This window comes from Globicephala melas, chromosome 6, assembly GCF_963455315.2.
Source record: "Globicephala melas chromosome 6, mGloMel1.2, whole genome shotgun sequence".
Lineage (NCBI taxonomy): Eukaryota > Metazoa > Chordata > Mammalia > Artiodactyla > Delphinidae > Globicephala > Globicephala melas.
The window spans coordinates 90387103-90404376 of record NC_083319.1 but is presented as its reverse complement, the minus strand read 5'-3'; the positions used below and the strand labels follow the sequence as shown (position 1 = coordinate 90404376).

General features: G+C 39.9%; 1 long non-coding RNA gene across 1 annotated transcript; it reads right to left on the bottom strand.

Annotated features, from left to right (window-relative positions):
* Window positions 1-3842: 3842 nt before the first annotated feature.
* On the bottom strand, window positions 3843-11625 carry LOC132597504 (uncharacterized). Its single transcript, XR_009564378.1, has 2 exons — window positions 7462-11625; window positions 3843-6079 (listed from the first exon to the last, which is right to left on the bottom strand). It is a non-coding gene; the product is annotated as an uncharacterized lncRNA (long non-coding RNA).
* Between the last annotated feature and the right edge of the window lie 5649 nt (window positions 11626-17274).

The window sequence follows — 17274 nt, the reverse complement described above, 5'->3', positions numbered from 1 at the left end:
AACCCTATGAATGTACCAAATGTAGAAAAGCTTTCTCCCTAAAAGCACCCCTCATCAGGCATCAGAAAATTCATACCGGAAAAAACCCTTTGAAAGTAATGAATGTGGGAAAGCTTTCAGATTGAAGCCAGAACTCATCAGACATCAGAAGGTTCATTCTGAGGAGAAAGCCTTCTCCCAGAAAGGACACCTCATTAAGCATCAGTTAATTCATACTGGTGAAAAACCACATGATTGTAAATAGTGTAGAAGACCCTTCAGAAGTAAAACAGAACTTACTATTCATCAGAAGATTCATACTGGGGAGATACCCCATGAATGTGCAGAATGTAGAAAAGCCTTATCTTGTAAGGCAGGTCCTAAGACACATCAGAAAAGTCATACTGGGGAAAAGCCCCATGAAGGTATTGAATATTGGAAAGCCTTCAGCAGGAAATCAAAACTCATCTGATGTCAGAGGATTCATTCTGAAGAGAAACCCCATGAGTGTAATGAAAGTTGGAAAGCCTTCTCTCAGCAATCATACCTCATTAATACATGGTGGTGAGAAGCACCATGAATATAATTATGGGAGACACTTCATTAGGAAGGAATAACTCATTAGACAGAAGAATATTTGTGCTGAAGAAAATCCGTCTGAACATACTGGATGTTGAAAAGTCTTTTCCTGTAATGCACAATTTGTTAAGGATCATTTAATTCATACTAGTGAAAAACCTCATTAAAGCAATTAATATGGAAAAGACTGAAAAGCCAGAACTCATACATAAGAGGATTCAATGTAGGGAAAACCTGTACTTAACACAGGATGGCTCTTGCATGGCAGTGAGAGCTAATTACACATTATAGAACTCCCACAAGGGAGAAAAACCTATAAATTTACTGAATGTGGAACAGTGAACAATATGGCTGAGGTCTTCTTAAACTAGAAAATTCGTACAAAGAGGAAGCTATTATGTTGATATATTTTGAAAGCATTTTTATAGAAATTCTTTTAGGCATGTAATTCCAAAATTTTTATGGAAAACGAAGGAAAGCAATTTAAAATCACAATTGTGTTCACTGTGGAGTATGAAGCTTGGGAAAGTGAAAACAAATGGAACTACACAGTAACCAACTTCATATATGGATGGTTCCAAATAATGTAGTGTTTATGCTGCTGAATACATTATATAAAACTAACTATCATGATGCAGGGAATTTCTTATGTAAATTTAATGTGATTCTGACAATAATTATTTTCTTCTCTGGAGTACATACAATTCTTTTTTTAATAGTAAACCCATTTTATTGATGAGGAAATTAAGGTTATATAACTTACAATGTAACTTGAGAAAGGGAAAATGTCAGCTTGACTTCGAAACACTTAACCTCTATACTATAATAAGTTGTTTTTTATTTTTAAATTGAGATATAATAAACATATAAAATTGTATTAGTTTTAGGTGTACAACATAATGATTTGATAATTATACATATTGCAAAGTGATCACCACAATAAGTCTAGGTAACATCTGTCACCACACATAGCTACAAAAATTTTTTTCTTGTGATGAGAAATTTTAAGATCTACTCTCTTAGTTACTTTCAAATATACAATAGTGTTATTTACTATAGTTATCATGCTGTACACTACATGACATTTATTTTATAACTGGAATTTTGCACCTTATGACATCCTTCACTCATCTTACCCACCCACCCTCTCCTCTGGCAACGACCAAACTGTTCTCTGTATATATGACTTCCATTTTTTTGTTTTTAGATTCCAGGTATAAGTGAGATCATACAGTACCTTTCTCTGACTTATTTCACTTAACATAATGCCCTTAGGGTGCATCCTTGTTGGCAAAAAGGGCAGGATTTCTTTCTTTTTATGGCTGAATAATTTTCCATTGTGTATATCACATTTTCTTTATCCACTCATTATCAGCAGACACATAGAACTTCTCCACATTTTGGCTATTGTAAATAAATGCTGCAATGAACACAGGGGTGTAGATATCTTTTCAAGTTAGTGTTTAATTTTCTTAGGATAAATACCCAGAAGTGGAATTGCTGGATTACATGGTATTTCTATTTTTAATTTTTTGAGGAAACTCCATGCTGTTCTCCATAGTGGCTGCAAAAATTTACATTCCCACCAACAGTGCACAAGGATTTTCCTTGACGATGTGCAGCAAAGGGAATCCCTGTGCACTGCTGGTGGCAATGTAAATAGCTTTACCCACTACAGATAATACTGGATAGGTTACACAAAAACTTAAAAATAGAACTAAGGATCCAGCAATCCCACTTCTGGGTATTTATTTAAAGAAAATGAAAACAGTAATTCAAAGATATAACTGCACCCTCATGTTCATTGCAGCATTATTCACAATAGCCAAGATATGGAAACAACATTGGTGTCCGTTGATGGATGAATGAATATATACATATATCTATATCTATGCATGTCTCAATTTTTCAGCCATAAAAAGAATGAAATCTTGTCATCTGCAACAACATGAATGGACTTCAAGGGCATTATGTTAGGTGAAATAAGTCAGACAGAGAAAGACAAATACTGTATGATCTCTCTTATATGTAGACTATAAAATAAATATAAACACACAAACACACACACACCAAACACCAAGCTAATAGATACAGAGAACAAATTGGAGGCAGGGGGTGGGAGGTAAACTGTTTTTGTTTTTTGTTTTTAGCTAAAATAAATTTTATACATAAATGCAATGAATGAACAAACCAATGAATATAGTATCCCTAACTTAATGGTACCTAATAAATACAAATATCTACTATTAAATTTTAAAAACCACATTTTCAGCCATCATTTATTAAATTGTCTTTTTTTTTTAAACATCTTTATTGGAGTACAATTGCTTTACAATGGTGTGTTAGTTTCTACTGTATAACAAAGTGAATCAGCTATATGTATACATATATCCCCATATCCCCTCCCTCTTGCACCTCCCTTCCACCCTCCCTATCCCACCCCTCTAGGTGGTCACAAAGCACCGAGCTGATCTCCCTGTGCTATGCGGCTGCTTCCCACTAGCTATCTATTTTACGTTTGGTAGTATATATAAGTCTATGCCACTCTCTCACTTCGTCCCAGCTTACCCTTCCCCCTCCCCATGTTAAATTGTCTTTTTATTTCTCCTCAGCCACAGCACAGTTCACATAGGCTGTCAAACTTCAGCCTCAAATATACATTCTCTCCAGTCTCTTCTCAACTTTGGGCAACACAAAGCATTTGTGAAGAATCCTGACCAAAGGGATCCAAGATGACTAAGTTTGGTGCCCCCTCTATCACATGGCTGGACCTGGGGATCCCTGGACCACAGTCCCTCCTGACCAGGTAGAGCATGAGTGAGAGAGCATTCCTGCTTTATTTCTTTGTATTAGTGTATCTAATGCCATGTCTCTCCATTCATTTTGGTGACATATGTACATGGAAAATAAAAATGTTCTTCTCTCTCAACTTTCACTGTCATTGAATGAATTGTTAAATCTTAATTTAGTATTCAAAATCTTAACTTGAATTTTTAAAGCATTTATGTCTGTTATTACCCATCAGACTGTCATGAATCTGGGTTTTTAAAATCTGAAGCATATATCATTTGGGGTCCATCTTTCAAGAATCCAGAAATAGGTACAAAATTGAAATATTTAGAAAACCACAAGTTAAACATTTTAAAAAATCACAAAAGCCAACATATGTAGTAACATTTAACTTCCTAAGACATCTAATAGTTGCCATTGTACATTGGCTGCACAAATTTTTCTTTTAAAAAAAACAACTTTTTTGAGGTAATATTTATGTCATGAAATTCACCCATTTCTTTCTTTCTTTTTTTTTTTTTTTTTTGGCGGTACGCGGGCCTCTCACTGCTGTGGCCTCTCCCGCTGCAGAGCACAGGCTCCGGACGCGCAGGCTCAGCGGCCATGGCTCATGGGCCCAGCCGCTCCGCGGCATGTGGGATCCTCCCGGACAGGGGCACGAACCTGCGTCCCCTGCATCGGCAGGCGGACTCTCAACCACTGCACCACCAGGGAAGCCCAAAATTCACCCATTTCAATTCACCCAATTCAATGAATTTTAGTAACTATAACAAATTGTGCAGCCATTACCACAATTCAGTTTTAGAACATTTCGATAAGCCCAACAAGATCCCCTTGCCCACTTGCAGGCCCTGACAACAACTAATCTACTTTCTGTCTCAATTGATTTGATGTCTGGACTTTTCATACAAATGCAGTTGTACAATATGTGGGGTCTTCTGTGTCTGGCTTCTTTCACTTATCATAATGTTTTTGAGATTCATCCATGCTTTAGCATGTACCAGTACATCATTCTTTTTAATTACCAAATAATATTCCATTGTATGAATATACCACATTTTCCTTGTCCATTCATTAGTTAATGAACATTTGTGTTGTTTTCACTTACTGACATTTATAAATAATAATACTGTAAACGTTCATGTACAAGTTTTTTTTGTGGGTAGACATTTTCATTTACTGCATACAGATACCTAGGAGTGGAATTGTGGGGTCATATGGTAAATTTATCACATTTATATTTTAGGGTGCCCCCCACATTCTGCTTTCTAGTAGAATTATTTATTCTTTTGTTCTACCTTCTACACCAGTCTGGGAATACCTTGAGAGCAGGAACCAGGCTTCACACATGATTGTTTCCCCCATTATGCCTTGTTTATTGTTTGGTAAATGAACAATGGGTTCTGGTCAATCACTCTGATGCAGGAAAGAAAACAATGTTACTCAAGCCTGGGCTCTGAAGTGTGAGGCTGAGGCACATAATGGGCCAACAAGAAATTGAGGATCAGCAAGAGGAGTATAGGAAACTATGCTCAATTGCATTATTGTTGCCAATTCTTCAACCCTCTCCATATCTCTGCTCTTTGCTGTGTGACTTTCCATATGCTTCCACTGAAGCTACAGTCTATTTCTCTGCCCCACTGATGTTGGGCATAGTCATATGACTTGCTCTTGCCAATGAGGTAGGCACAAGTGACAGTGTACCAGCCCTGAGACTAAGCTTAACAGTCATGTGTTTCTACTGCCCCTTCAGAAGCTTCTGTCATCACTATGATAAGAAATTGTCTTGGGTAGCCCTGTGGTCTAGGGAGGATGAGAGAGACATGTGGAAAAGACCTATATGTAATTTGCGCTTGGATCCAGTCGAGCCTGGACCAGCTGACTCCCAGCCAACCTATAGACTTAAGAATGAGAATAAATGATGGTTCTGTTAAGCTACTGAGTTTTGGGGTGTTTCATTATACAGGATTAGTGTGGCAATTGTTGACTGATATAGAAACCAAATAAAGATTATCCTACACAGGTATAAAGCCAGGATACTTCAGACTTGGAATTCTGAATGTAGATCTCATTGGCACAGAAGTGGAAGCTAGAAAATATGCCAACAGGAATGGATAAAGACAGAGTGGTTAGGTGAGTGCTTGTCAGTTGAAGAGATTGAGAAGGGTGTGGAAGGCCAATAATAATATTTTATATTAATACATTATATATAATATAAATATTATTATACCAACAGTTATCCTTCATGGATCAAAATGCTAGGAACTGTGGTAGAAACTTTAGCAGACATTTTTCATTTATTCCTTACAATATTCTTGCTATTAGAAAATGAGGGTAAGCAGGAATTCCCTGGCTGTCCAGGCGTTAGGACTCGGTGTTTTCACCGCCGTGGCGCCAGGGTTCAATCCCTGGTTGGGGAACTAAGTTTCTGTAAGCCACATGGTGTAGCCAAAAAAAACAAAACAAAACAAAAAAAAGAGGGTAATCAAGCACTGAGAGAGTTATAAATAACAACCTTTGGTCAGATACCTGGCAAGGAGCTGAATTTGAACCCATAAATTTAAACCCAGGTACTCCAAAGCCAGTGGACTGGGCTGTCTCCCTGTGTGTGTGTACATGTAAGGAAAACAGACTATTTAACACTAGTACTTTAGAATGTGGGGATACTTCCTAAAATATAGAAGACATAAATTGATACTTACCAGCTCAAGAAGGGAAGAAAGGGTACTTCCTGAAATACAGAAGACATAAATTGATACTTGCCAGCTCAAGAAGGGAAGAAAGGTTTTGGTAAGTAGTAAGTCCTTAATATGTCATGCAAGAAAATGAAGATATCTGAGAAGTTAATTGAGCATTTTTGGTTTAATATCAGTAGAGTCAGGTCTAGGCTGGATAAACTGTCCCATCCATCCATCCATCCTCCACCCATCTGAGTTGTGTTCCCAAGGTGGCTGTCTAACCCTGATTTGTAGTTTTTTGGTTTTGTCAGGCACTGAAATTTCCACTTCTCTTGCCTATGCTACAAATTTGTGATATGATTTCTATATTCCCAACTTCACCCCATTATCTTCTACTCTTATCCGCTTTTACTGCCCTCCACAGACCCCTTGATACTTATCCTTGATAGTGTAAAGAGATTATTAAGGTTATTAGGAACAACATTTGGAGTTGGGAGACAGAGGCATTTAAAATGGAAACCTGAGCTTCATTAGTAGTTTGGTATCTGCCACCTGGATCTTTCTTTCCTTTGAATCCTCCTCAGGCCAGCAACGGGAAAATGTTGCTGATGCCTGATACCTGTATTTAGAATATTCATTTTTAATGTACCTGCTTGGAAGCTTACATTAATGTCATCTTCTTATTCTCCTTAAGGTTTGCTCTTTGGAAGATCCACAGACCTCTCTAGATTGAAAAGCTCTGTTGTGTGCTGGATAGTAGGCATTTATAAACTGCCTAGTGTGTGCAGTGTGCTGTGTTTGGTGCTCTCTGCTTACAGTATAGAAGCTTAAAATCTCTTAGCCTATAGCGTAGAAGCTTTAAATGTCCAGATTCTTGTCATATACTGATGTAAAACAACAGGGAAAAAACCTTTGATCTGTGGAGGCAGCTTGCTCAAATGCACATAAACATGTTTGTCTCTCATGATGGTAATGATAAATGGTGTCTAGTAGTTCACAATGTCCTTTCACAAAGTCACAGCAGGGCTTCTAAAACTTGGTACTATTAATATTTGGGGCTAGATAATTCTTTGTTGTGGGAGCCATCCTGTGCACTGTAGGATGTTTAGCAGCATCCCTAGCCTCTACTCACTTAGATGTGAGCAGCACCCCCACCGACCAGTTGTGACAACCAAAAAAGTCTCCAGACTGCCAAATGCTCCCTTCCCTGGGGGGCATTATCACCTCTAGTTGAGAATCACTGCCTCACATAATTCTCAGAACAATTCTAGTTTTCTGGAAAGATGGAGTAGATGCACTTTTTCCCTGTTCATTCCTCTAAGTACAACTAAATCCCTGGAAATTACAAATAAATCAAACATAAGAAGGCTCTGAAATGTGGAGAGAAGAAGGCAGAAAGACAACGGTTCTTGGGACCTAAGGAGTCTGCACTTACTTTCAGTGTGTGGGAGGTGGGGTTTCCCCACACCATCATGCAATTCGTGGGTTTTTTTTGGTAATTAATTAATTAATTTTGGGCTGCGTTGGGTCTTCATTGCTGCGTGCGGGCTTTCTCTAGTTGGCGAGCAGGAGCTACTCTTCGTTGCAGTGTGTGGGCTTCTCACTGTGGTGGCTTCTCTTGATGCAGAGTACGGGCTCTAGGCACGCAGGCTTCAGTAGTTGCAGCATGTGGGCTCAGTAGTCGTGGCTTGCGGGCTCCAGAATGCAGGCTTAGCAGTTGTGGTGCACGGGTTCAGTTGCTCTGTAGCATGTGGGATCTTCCCGGACCAGGGCTTGAACCCATGTCCCCTGCACGGCAGGCGGATTCTTAACCACTGGGCCACCAGGGAAGTCCCCCATCATGGAATTCTTGGACACCAGCTGGGTGTCCTACAATTCAACTCAATTCTGACACTGTTTACCTGGAGATAGCACTAGATTCCACATGTTAATGGCTCAGATCCACAAGACTGATCCCTTCACTTCAGATGCCAATCTCAAGTTCAAGTTGTCACCTGGGCTTCTGATAGGATATAGATTCCAATGACCCCTTCCTTGGGTTTGATAAATTTGCTAGAGCTGCTCACAGAATTCAAGAGAAACATTTTATTTATTGGATTACCAGGTTATTATAAAAGGATATAATTCAGGAACAGCCAGATGGAAAAGATGCATAGGGCAAGGTATGGGGGACAAATAAGGAGCCTCCATGCCCTCTCTAGGTGTGCCACTCTCCCCATATCTCCGAGTGTTCACCATCCCAGAAGCTCTCTGAACCTTGCCCTTTGGGCTGTTATGGAGGCCTCGTTACATGGGCATGATTGATTAAATCACTGGCCACTGGTGATTGAACTCAATCTCCAGCCCCTCTCCACTCCCTGGAAGTTGGGGAGGTAGGGGTGGGACTGAAAATTCCAACCCTCTAATCACATGGTTGGTTCTCCTGGCAACCAGTCCTCATCCTTAGCCATTGTCCAAACATAACAAGAGACACCTTTATCTTTCATTACAGGAAATTACAAGGATTTTAGGAGCTCTGTGCCAGAAATAGGGACAAAGACTAAATATATGTTCATTATAAATCACAATATCACAGGACCCAAGGAACAAAATGCTGGTCAGTTCTTTGGGTTTTCTTTTTGCCTTGTATATCCTAGACTTAGAGCTGAAGAAGCCAACAATTCAGGAATGCGACAGGGTGCAGACAAAAAAAAAAAAAGCCCCCCCAAATCTCTAGTCAAAATGCTAGGGGGAGCTTCAAGATGGCGGAAGAGTAAGACGTGGAGATCACCTTCCTCCCCACAAATACATCAGAAATACATCTACATGTGGAACAACTCCTAAAGAACACCTATTGAATGCTGGCAGAAGACAGGAGACCTCCCAAAAGGCAAGAACTCCCCACGCACCTGGGTAGGGCAAAAGAAAAAAGAATAAACAGAGATAAAAGGATAGGGACGGGACCTGCACCAGTGGGAGGGAGCTGTGAAGGAGGAAAGGTTTCCACACACTAGAAGCCCCTTCACGGGTGGAGACTGCGGGTGGCGGAGGGGAGAGACTTCAGAGCCACGGAGGAGAGCACAGCAACAGGGGTGCAGAGGGCAAAGCGTAGAGATTCCTGCAGAGAGGATCGGTGCCGACCAGCACTCACCAGCCCAAGAGGTTGTCTGCTTGCCTGCTGGGGCGGGTGGGGGCTGGGAGCTGAGGCTTGGGCTTCAGGCTTCAGAGCTCAGACCCCAGGGAGAGGACTGGAGTTGGCTGGATGAAACAGCCTGAAGGGGGCAAGTGCACCACAGCTAGCCGGAAGGGAGTCTGGGAAAAAGTCTGGAACTGCCGAAGAGGCAAGAGAATTTTTCTAGCCTCTTTGTTCCCTGGTACGCGAGGAGAGGGCCATTTAAAGGAGCTCCAGAGACGGGTGCGAGCTGTGGCTATCAGCGCGGACCCCAGAGATGGGCATGAGATGCTAAGGCTGCTGCTGCCGCCACCAAAAAGCCTGTGTGCGAGCATAGGTCACTATCCACACCTCCCCTTCGAGAGCCTGTGCAGCCCGCCACTGCCAGGGTGCCGTGATCCAGGCACAACTGCCCCAGGAGAACACGCGGCGTGCCTCAGGCTGTTGCAATGTCACGCCCGGCTCTGCCACCGTAGGCTTGCCCCTCCCTCCCCACCGCCTGAGTGAGCCAGAGCCCCTGAATCAGCTGCTCCTTTAACTCCGTCCTATCTGAGCGAACCCTCAGGCGACCTACGTGCAGAGGCGGGGCCAAATCCAAAGCTGAACACCGGGAGCTGTGCGAACAAAGAAGAGAAAGGGAAATCTCTCCCAGCAGCCTCAGGAGCAGTGGATTAAATCTCCACAGTCAACTTGATGTACCCTACATCTGTGGAATAACTGAATAGACAACGAATCATCCCAAATTGAGGAAGTGGACTGTGGGAGCAACGATATATATATATATTTCCCTTTTTCTCTTTATGTGAGTGTGTATGTGTATGATTCTGTGTGTGATTTTGTCTGTATAGCTTTGCTTTTACTATTTGTCCTAGGGTTCTGTCTATCAGTGTTTTTGTTTTTTTAGTATACTTTTTAGCGCTTGTTATCATTGGTGGATTTGTTTTTTGGTTTGGTTGCTCTCTTCTTTCTTTCTGTTTTAATTACTTTAAAAATATTTTTCAATAATTATTTTTAAATTTTTATTTTAATCACTTTATTTGATCTTCTTCTTTCTTTCTTTCTTTTTTATTTCTCCCTTTGATTCTGAGATATGTGGATGACAGGCTCTTGGTGCTCCAGTCAGGCGTCAGGGCTGTGCCTCTGAGGTGGGAGAGCCAATTTCAGGACACTGGTCCACAAGAGACCTCCCAGCTCCACGTAATATCAAACAGCAAAAATCTCCCAGAGATCTCCATGTCAATGCCAAGACCCAGCTCCACTGAACAACCAGCAAGCTCCAGTGCTGGACACCCTATGCCAAACAACTAGCAAAACAGGAACACAACCCCACCCATTAGCAGAGAGGCAGCCTAAAATCATAATAAGGCCACAGACACCCCAAAACACACCACCAGACATGGAGCTGCCCACCAGAAAGACAAGATCGAGCCTCATCCACCAGAACACAGGCACAAATCCACTCCACCAGGAAGCCTGCACAACCCACTAAACAAACCTTAGCCACTGGGGATAGACACCAAAAACAACAGGAACTACGAACCTGCAGCCTGTGAAAAGGAGACCCCAAACACAGTAAGTTAAGTAAAATGAGAAGACAGAAAAACACATAGCAGATGAAGGAGCAAGGTAAAAACCCACCAGACCTAACAAATTAAGAGGAAATAGGCAGTCTACCTGAAGAAGAATTCAGAATAATGATAGTAAAGATGACCCAAAATCTTGGAAATAGAATGGAGAAAAGACAAGAAACATGTAACAAGGACCTAAGAGAACTAAAGAGCAAACAAACAGTGATGAACAACACAATAAATGAAATTAAAAATTCCCTACAAGGGATCAATAGCAGAATAACTGAGGCAGAAGAACAGAAAAGTGACCTGGAAAATAAAATAGTGGAAATAACTACTGCAGAGCAGAATAAAGAAAAAAAAAGAAAAGAATTGAGGACAGTCTGAGAGACCTCTGGGACAACATTAAATGTACCAACATTCGAATTACAGGGGTCCCAGAAGATGAAGAGCAAAAGAAAGGGACTGTGAAAATATATGAAGAGATTACAGTTGAAAACTTGCCTAATATGGGAAAGGAAATAGTTAATCACCTCCAGGAAGCACAGAGAGTCCCACACAGGATAAATCCAAGGAGAAACATGCCAAGACACATATTAATCAAATTATCAAAAATTAAATACAAAGAAAAAATATTAAAAGCAGCAAGGGAAAAACAACAAATAACACACAAGGGAATCCCCATAAGGTTAACAGCTGATCTTTCAGCAGAAACTCTGCAAGCCAGAAGGGAGTGGCAGGACATATTTAAAGTGATGAAAGGGAAAAACCTACAACCAAGATTATTCTACCAAGCAAAGATCTCATTCAGATTTGATGGAGAAATTAAAACCTTTACAGACAAGCAAAAGCTAAGAGAATTCAGCACCACCAAATCAGCTTTACAACAACTGCTAAAGGAACTTCTCTAGGCAGGAAACACAAGAGAAGTAAAAGACCTACAATAACAAACCAAAAACAATTAAGAAAATGGTAATAGGAACATACATATTGATAATTACCATAAATGTAAATGGATTAAATGCTCCAACCAAAAGAAATAGAATGGCTGCATGGATACAAAAACAAGACCTGTATATATGCTGTCTACAAGAGACCCACTTCATGCGTACGGACACATACAGACTGAAGGTGAGGGGAAGGAAAAATATATTCCATGCATGGATATCAAAAGAAAGCTGGAGCAGCAATTCTCATAACAGACAAAATAGACATTAAAACAAAGACTATTACAAGAGACAAAGAAGGACACTACATAATGATCAAGGGATCAATCCAAGAAAAAGATAAAACAATTGTAAATATTTATGTACCCAACATAGAAGCACATCAATACATAAGGCAAATACTAACAGCCATAAAAGGGGAAATCAACAGTAACACAATCATTAGTAGTGGACTTTAACACCCCACGCTCTCCAACGGACAGATCACCCAAAATGAAAATAAAAAAGGAAACACAAGCTTTAAATGATACATTAAACAAGATGGACTTAATTGATATTTATAGGACATTCCATCCAAAAACAACAGAATACACTTTCTTCTCAAGTGCTCATGGAACATTCTCCAGGATAGATCATATCTTGGGTCACAAATCAAGCCTTGGTAAATTTAAGAAAATTAAAATCATATCAAGTATCTTTTCTGACCACAATACTATGAGACTAGATATCAATTCCAGGAAAAAGATCTGTAAAAAATACATACACATGGAGGCTAAACAATACACTACTAAATAGCCAAGATATCAGTGAAGAAATCAAGAAGGAAATAAAAAAATATCTAGAAACAAATGACAATGAAAACACGATGACCCAAAACCTATGGGGTGCAGAAAAAGCAGTTCTAAGAGGGAAGTCTATAGCAATACATTTCTACCTCAAGAAACAAGAAAAATCTCAAAAAAAAACCTTAACCTTACACCTAAAGCAATTAGAGAAAGAAGAACAAAAAAACCTCAAACATAGCAGAAGGAAAGAAATCATAAATATTAGATCAGAAATAAATGAAAAAGAAATGAAGGAAACGATAGCAAAGATCAATAAAACTAAAAGCTGGTTCTTTGAGAAGATAAACAAAATTGATAAACCATTAGCCAGACTCATCAAAAAAAAAAGGGAGAAGACTCAAATCTGTAGAATTAGAAATGAAAATGGAGAAGTAACAACTGACACTGCAGAAATACAAAGGATCATGAGAGACTACTACCAGCAACTATAGGCCAAAAAATGGACAACCTGGAAGAAAGGCACAACTTCTTAGAAATGCGCAACCTGCCAAGACTGAGTCAGGAAGAAATAGAAAATATGAAGAGACCAATCACAAGCACTGAAATTGAAACTGTGATTAAAAATCTTGTAACAAACAAAAGCCCAGGACCAGATGGCTTCACAGGCGAATTCTATCAAACATTTAGAGAAAAGCTAACACCTATCCTTCTCAAACTCTTCCAAAATATAGCAGAGGGAGGAACACTCCCAAACTCATTCTACGAGGCCACCATCACCCTGATACCAAAACCAAAGATGTCACAAAGAGAGAAAACTACAGGCCAATATCACTGATGAACATAGATGCAAAAATCCTCTAAAAAATACTGGCAAACAGAATCCAAGAGCACATTAAAAGGATCATATACCATTATCAAGTGGGGCTTAACCCAGGAATGCAAAGATTCTTCAATATATGCAAATCAATGTGATAAACCATATTAACAAATTGAAGGAGAAAAATCACAAGATTAACTCAATAGAAGCAGAGAAAGCTTTCAACAAAATTCGACACCCATTTATGACAAAAACCCTCCAGAAAGTAGGCATAGAGGGAACTTACCTCAACATAACAAAGGCCATATATGACAAACTCACAGCCAACATCATACTCAATGGTGAGAAACTGAAACCATTTCCACTAAGATCAGGAACAAAACAAGGTTTCCCACTCTCACCACTATTATTCAACATAGTTTTGGAAGTTTTAGCCACAGCAATCTGAGAAGGAAAAGAAATAAAAGGAATCCAAATCGGAAAAGAAGAAGTAAAGCTGTCACTGTTTGAAGATGACATGATACTATACATAGAGAATCCTAAAGATGCTACCAGAAAACTACTAGAGTTAATCAATGAATCTGGTAAAGTAGCAAGATATAAAATTAATGCACAGAAATCTCTTGCATTCCTGTACACTAATGATGAAAAATCTGAAAGTGAAATGAAAGAAACACTCCCATTTACCATTGCAACAAAAAGAATAAAATACCTAGGAATAAACCTACCTAGGGAGACAAAAGACCTGTATGCAGACAACTATAAGACACTGTTGAAAGAAATTAAAAATGACACAGACAGATGGAGAGATATTTCATGTTCTTGGATTGGAAGATTCAATATTGTGAAAATGACTCTACTACCCAAAGCAATCTACAGATTCAATGCAATCCCTATCAAGCTACCACTGGCATTTTTCACAGAACTAGAACAAAAAATTACACAATTTGTATGGAAACACAAAAGACCCTGAATAGCCAAAGCAATGTTGAGAAAGAAAAACGGAGCTGGAGGATTCAGGCTCCCTGACTTCAGACTATACTACAAAGCTACAGTAATCAAGACAGTATGGTACTGGCACAAAAACAGAAATATAGATCAATGGAACAGGATAGAAAGCCCAGTGATAAACCCATGCACATATGGTCACCTTATCTTTGACAAAGGAGGCAAGAACAGAGTGGAGAAAAGACAGCCTCTTCAAAAAGTGGTGCTGGGAAAACTGGACAGCTACATATAAAAGAATGAAATTAGAACACTCTCTAACACCATACACAAAAATAAACTCAAAGTGGATTAAAGATCTAAATGTAAGGCCAGAAACTATCAAACTCTTAGAGGAAAACATAGGCAGAACACTCTATGACATAAATCACAGAAAGATCCTTTTTGACCCACCTCCTAGAGAAATGGAAATAAAAACAAAAATAAACAAATGGGACCGAATGAAACTTAAAAGCTTTTGCACAGCAAAGGGAACCATAAACAAGACAAAAAGACAACCCTCAGAATGGGAGTAAATATTTGCAAATGAAGCTACTTGACAAAGGATTAATCTGTAAAATTTACAAGCAACTCATGCAGCTCAATAGCAGAAAAACAAACAACCCAATCCAAAAATGGGCAGAAGACCTAAATAGACATTTCTCCAAAGAAGATATACAGATTGCCAACAAACACATGAAAGAATGCTCAACATCATTAATCATTAGAGAAATGCAAATCAAAACTACAATGAGATATCATCTCACACCAGTCAGAATGGCCATAATAAAAAAATCTACAAACAATAAATGCTGGAGAGGGTGTGGAGAAAAGGGAACCCTCTTGCACTGTTGGTGGGAATGTAAATTGATACAGCCACTATGGAGAACAGTATGGATGTCCCTTAAAAAACTAAAAATAGAACTACCATATGACTCAGCAATCCCACTACTGGGCATATACCCTGAGAAAAGCATAATTAAAAAAGAGTCATGTACCACAATGTTCATTGCAGCACTATTTGCAATAGCCAGGACATGGAAGCAACCTAAGTGTCCATCATCGGATGAATGGATAAAGAAGATGTGGCACATATATACAATGGAATATTACTCAGCCATAAAAAGAAACTAAATTGAGTTATTTGTCGTGAGGTGGATGGATCTAGAGTCTGTCATACAGAGTGAAGTAAGTCAGAAAGAGAAAAACAAATACCGTATGCTAACACGTATATATGGAATCTAAAAAACAAACAAAAAATGGTCATGAAGGACCTAGGGGCAAGATGGGAATAAAGAAGCAGGCCTAGTAGAGAATGGGCTTGAGGATACGGGGAGGGGGAAGGGTAAGTTGGGACAAAGTGAGAGAGTGGCATGGACATATATACACTGTCAAATGTAAAACAGATAGCTAGTAGGAAGCAGCCGCATAGCACAGGGAGATCAGCTCGGTGCTTTGTGACCACCTAGAGCGGTGGGATAGGGAGGGTGGGAGGGAGGGAGACGTAAGAGGGAAGAGATATGTGGATATATATATATGTATAACTGTTTCCCTTTGTTATAAAGGAGAAACTAACACACCATTGTAAAGCATCCAATAAAGATGTTAAAAAAAGAAAATGTTAGGGGAACCACTGACTGAAACCGCCCACCCTGGCCAAGCACCATAGTAACCACTTGCATGAGTTATCTTACAACAGGAGATCCTGGTAAGGAATGAGGAACTAACAAGCTACCACCAACCAGAAGAATTCAGGAAAGGTCAAAAGGAGAGAGGAGATTCCAGTCCATATGTCCTACCAACCTCCCAGAATCCTTCTCACTGGAATCCATCTTTGCTGAGTGATGCACACGCCACAAGGAATGACCCTGAGTCACAATGATTGGCCAGAGACAACCTGGAAACTAACCCAATTACCATAAATCCCAAGACTGTGAGCCACGAGCCATGTGGCAGGGCAGTTCTCCTGGGTTCCCTTACCCTGCTGCTCTCCACCTGGGTGCCCCTTCCCAATAAAGTGTTTTGCTTTGTCAGCACGTATGTCTCTTCGGACAATTCATTTCTGAGTGTTAGACAAGAGCCCACTCTCAGGCCCTGGAAGGGGCTCCCTTCCTGCAACAAAAGGGCCAGAAAAGCCTAACAAGACAGAAAACTTTTAGAGAATAACCTCTCTACTCCAGCAAAATACCATAAAATACACTGTGGCTGCATCCCAGCACACCAGCAAAGTCCAGATTTCTACCCTCAAGTACTTTGTTATAACGAAGTATTCCCAATCATCCCCACTCCCTACTCACTGGGATGGTGTTGCAGAAGACTGAGTAGGGAGTATGAGTTTATTTCTTTCAACTCCTTGGTTAAATTTATTCTTAAATATTTTATTGGTTTTGATACTATTGTAAATAGGGTCATTTTCTTTATTTCGTTTTCATATAATTCATCATTAGTGTACAGAAATGCTACCATTTTTTGTATGATAATTTTTTTTTTTTTTTTTTTTTTTGCGGTACGCGGGCCTCTCACCGTTGTGGCCTCTCCCGTTGCGGAGCACAGGCTCCGGACGCACAGGCTCAGTGGCCATGGCTCATGGGCCCAGTCGCTCCGCGGCATGTGGGATCCTCCTGGGCTGGTGCACGAACCCGTGTCCCCTGCATTGGCAGGCGGACTCTCAACCACTGCACCACCAGGGCAGCCCCGTATGATAATTTTGAATCCTGTAACTTTACTGAATTCATTGATTGGATCTAGACACTGGTGTTAGTGTCGGTTGATTCTTTTCTCATTTGAATTGTGATTTTTTTGGTTCTTAAAGTAAAGGGTGATTTTCTATTGTTAGGAGGCTTAGGTTCCTATTTAATCTTTCATTTTAGCAGGTAGGTATCCTGCTCTGTTTAGTATGCAGGTCTTAACCTCCTTTTGTGGATAGTGGTTCCACTGACAGTTTTAGCAGCTTTTAGCAGCTTTGTGGTACCATTTTGGTCTGCTTTAACTAAGTG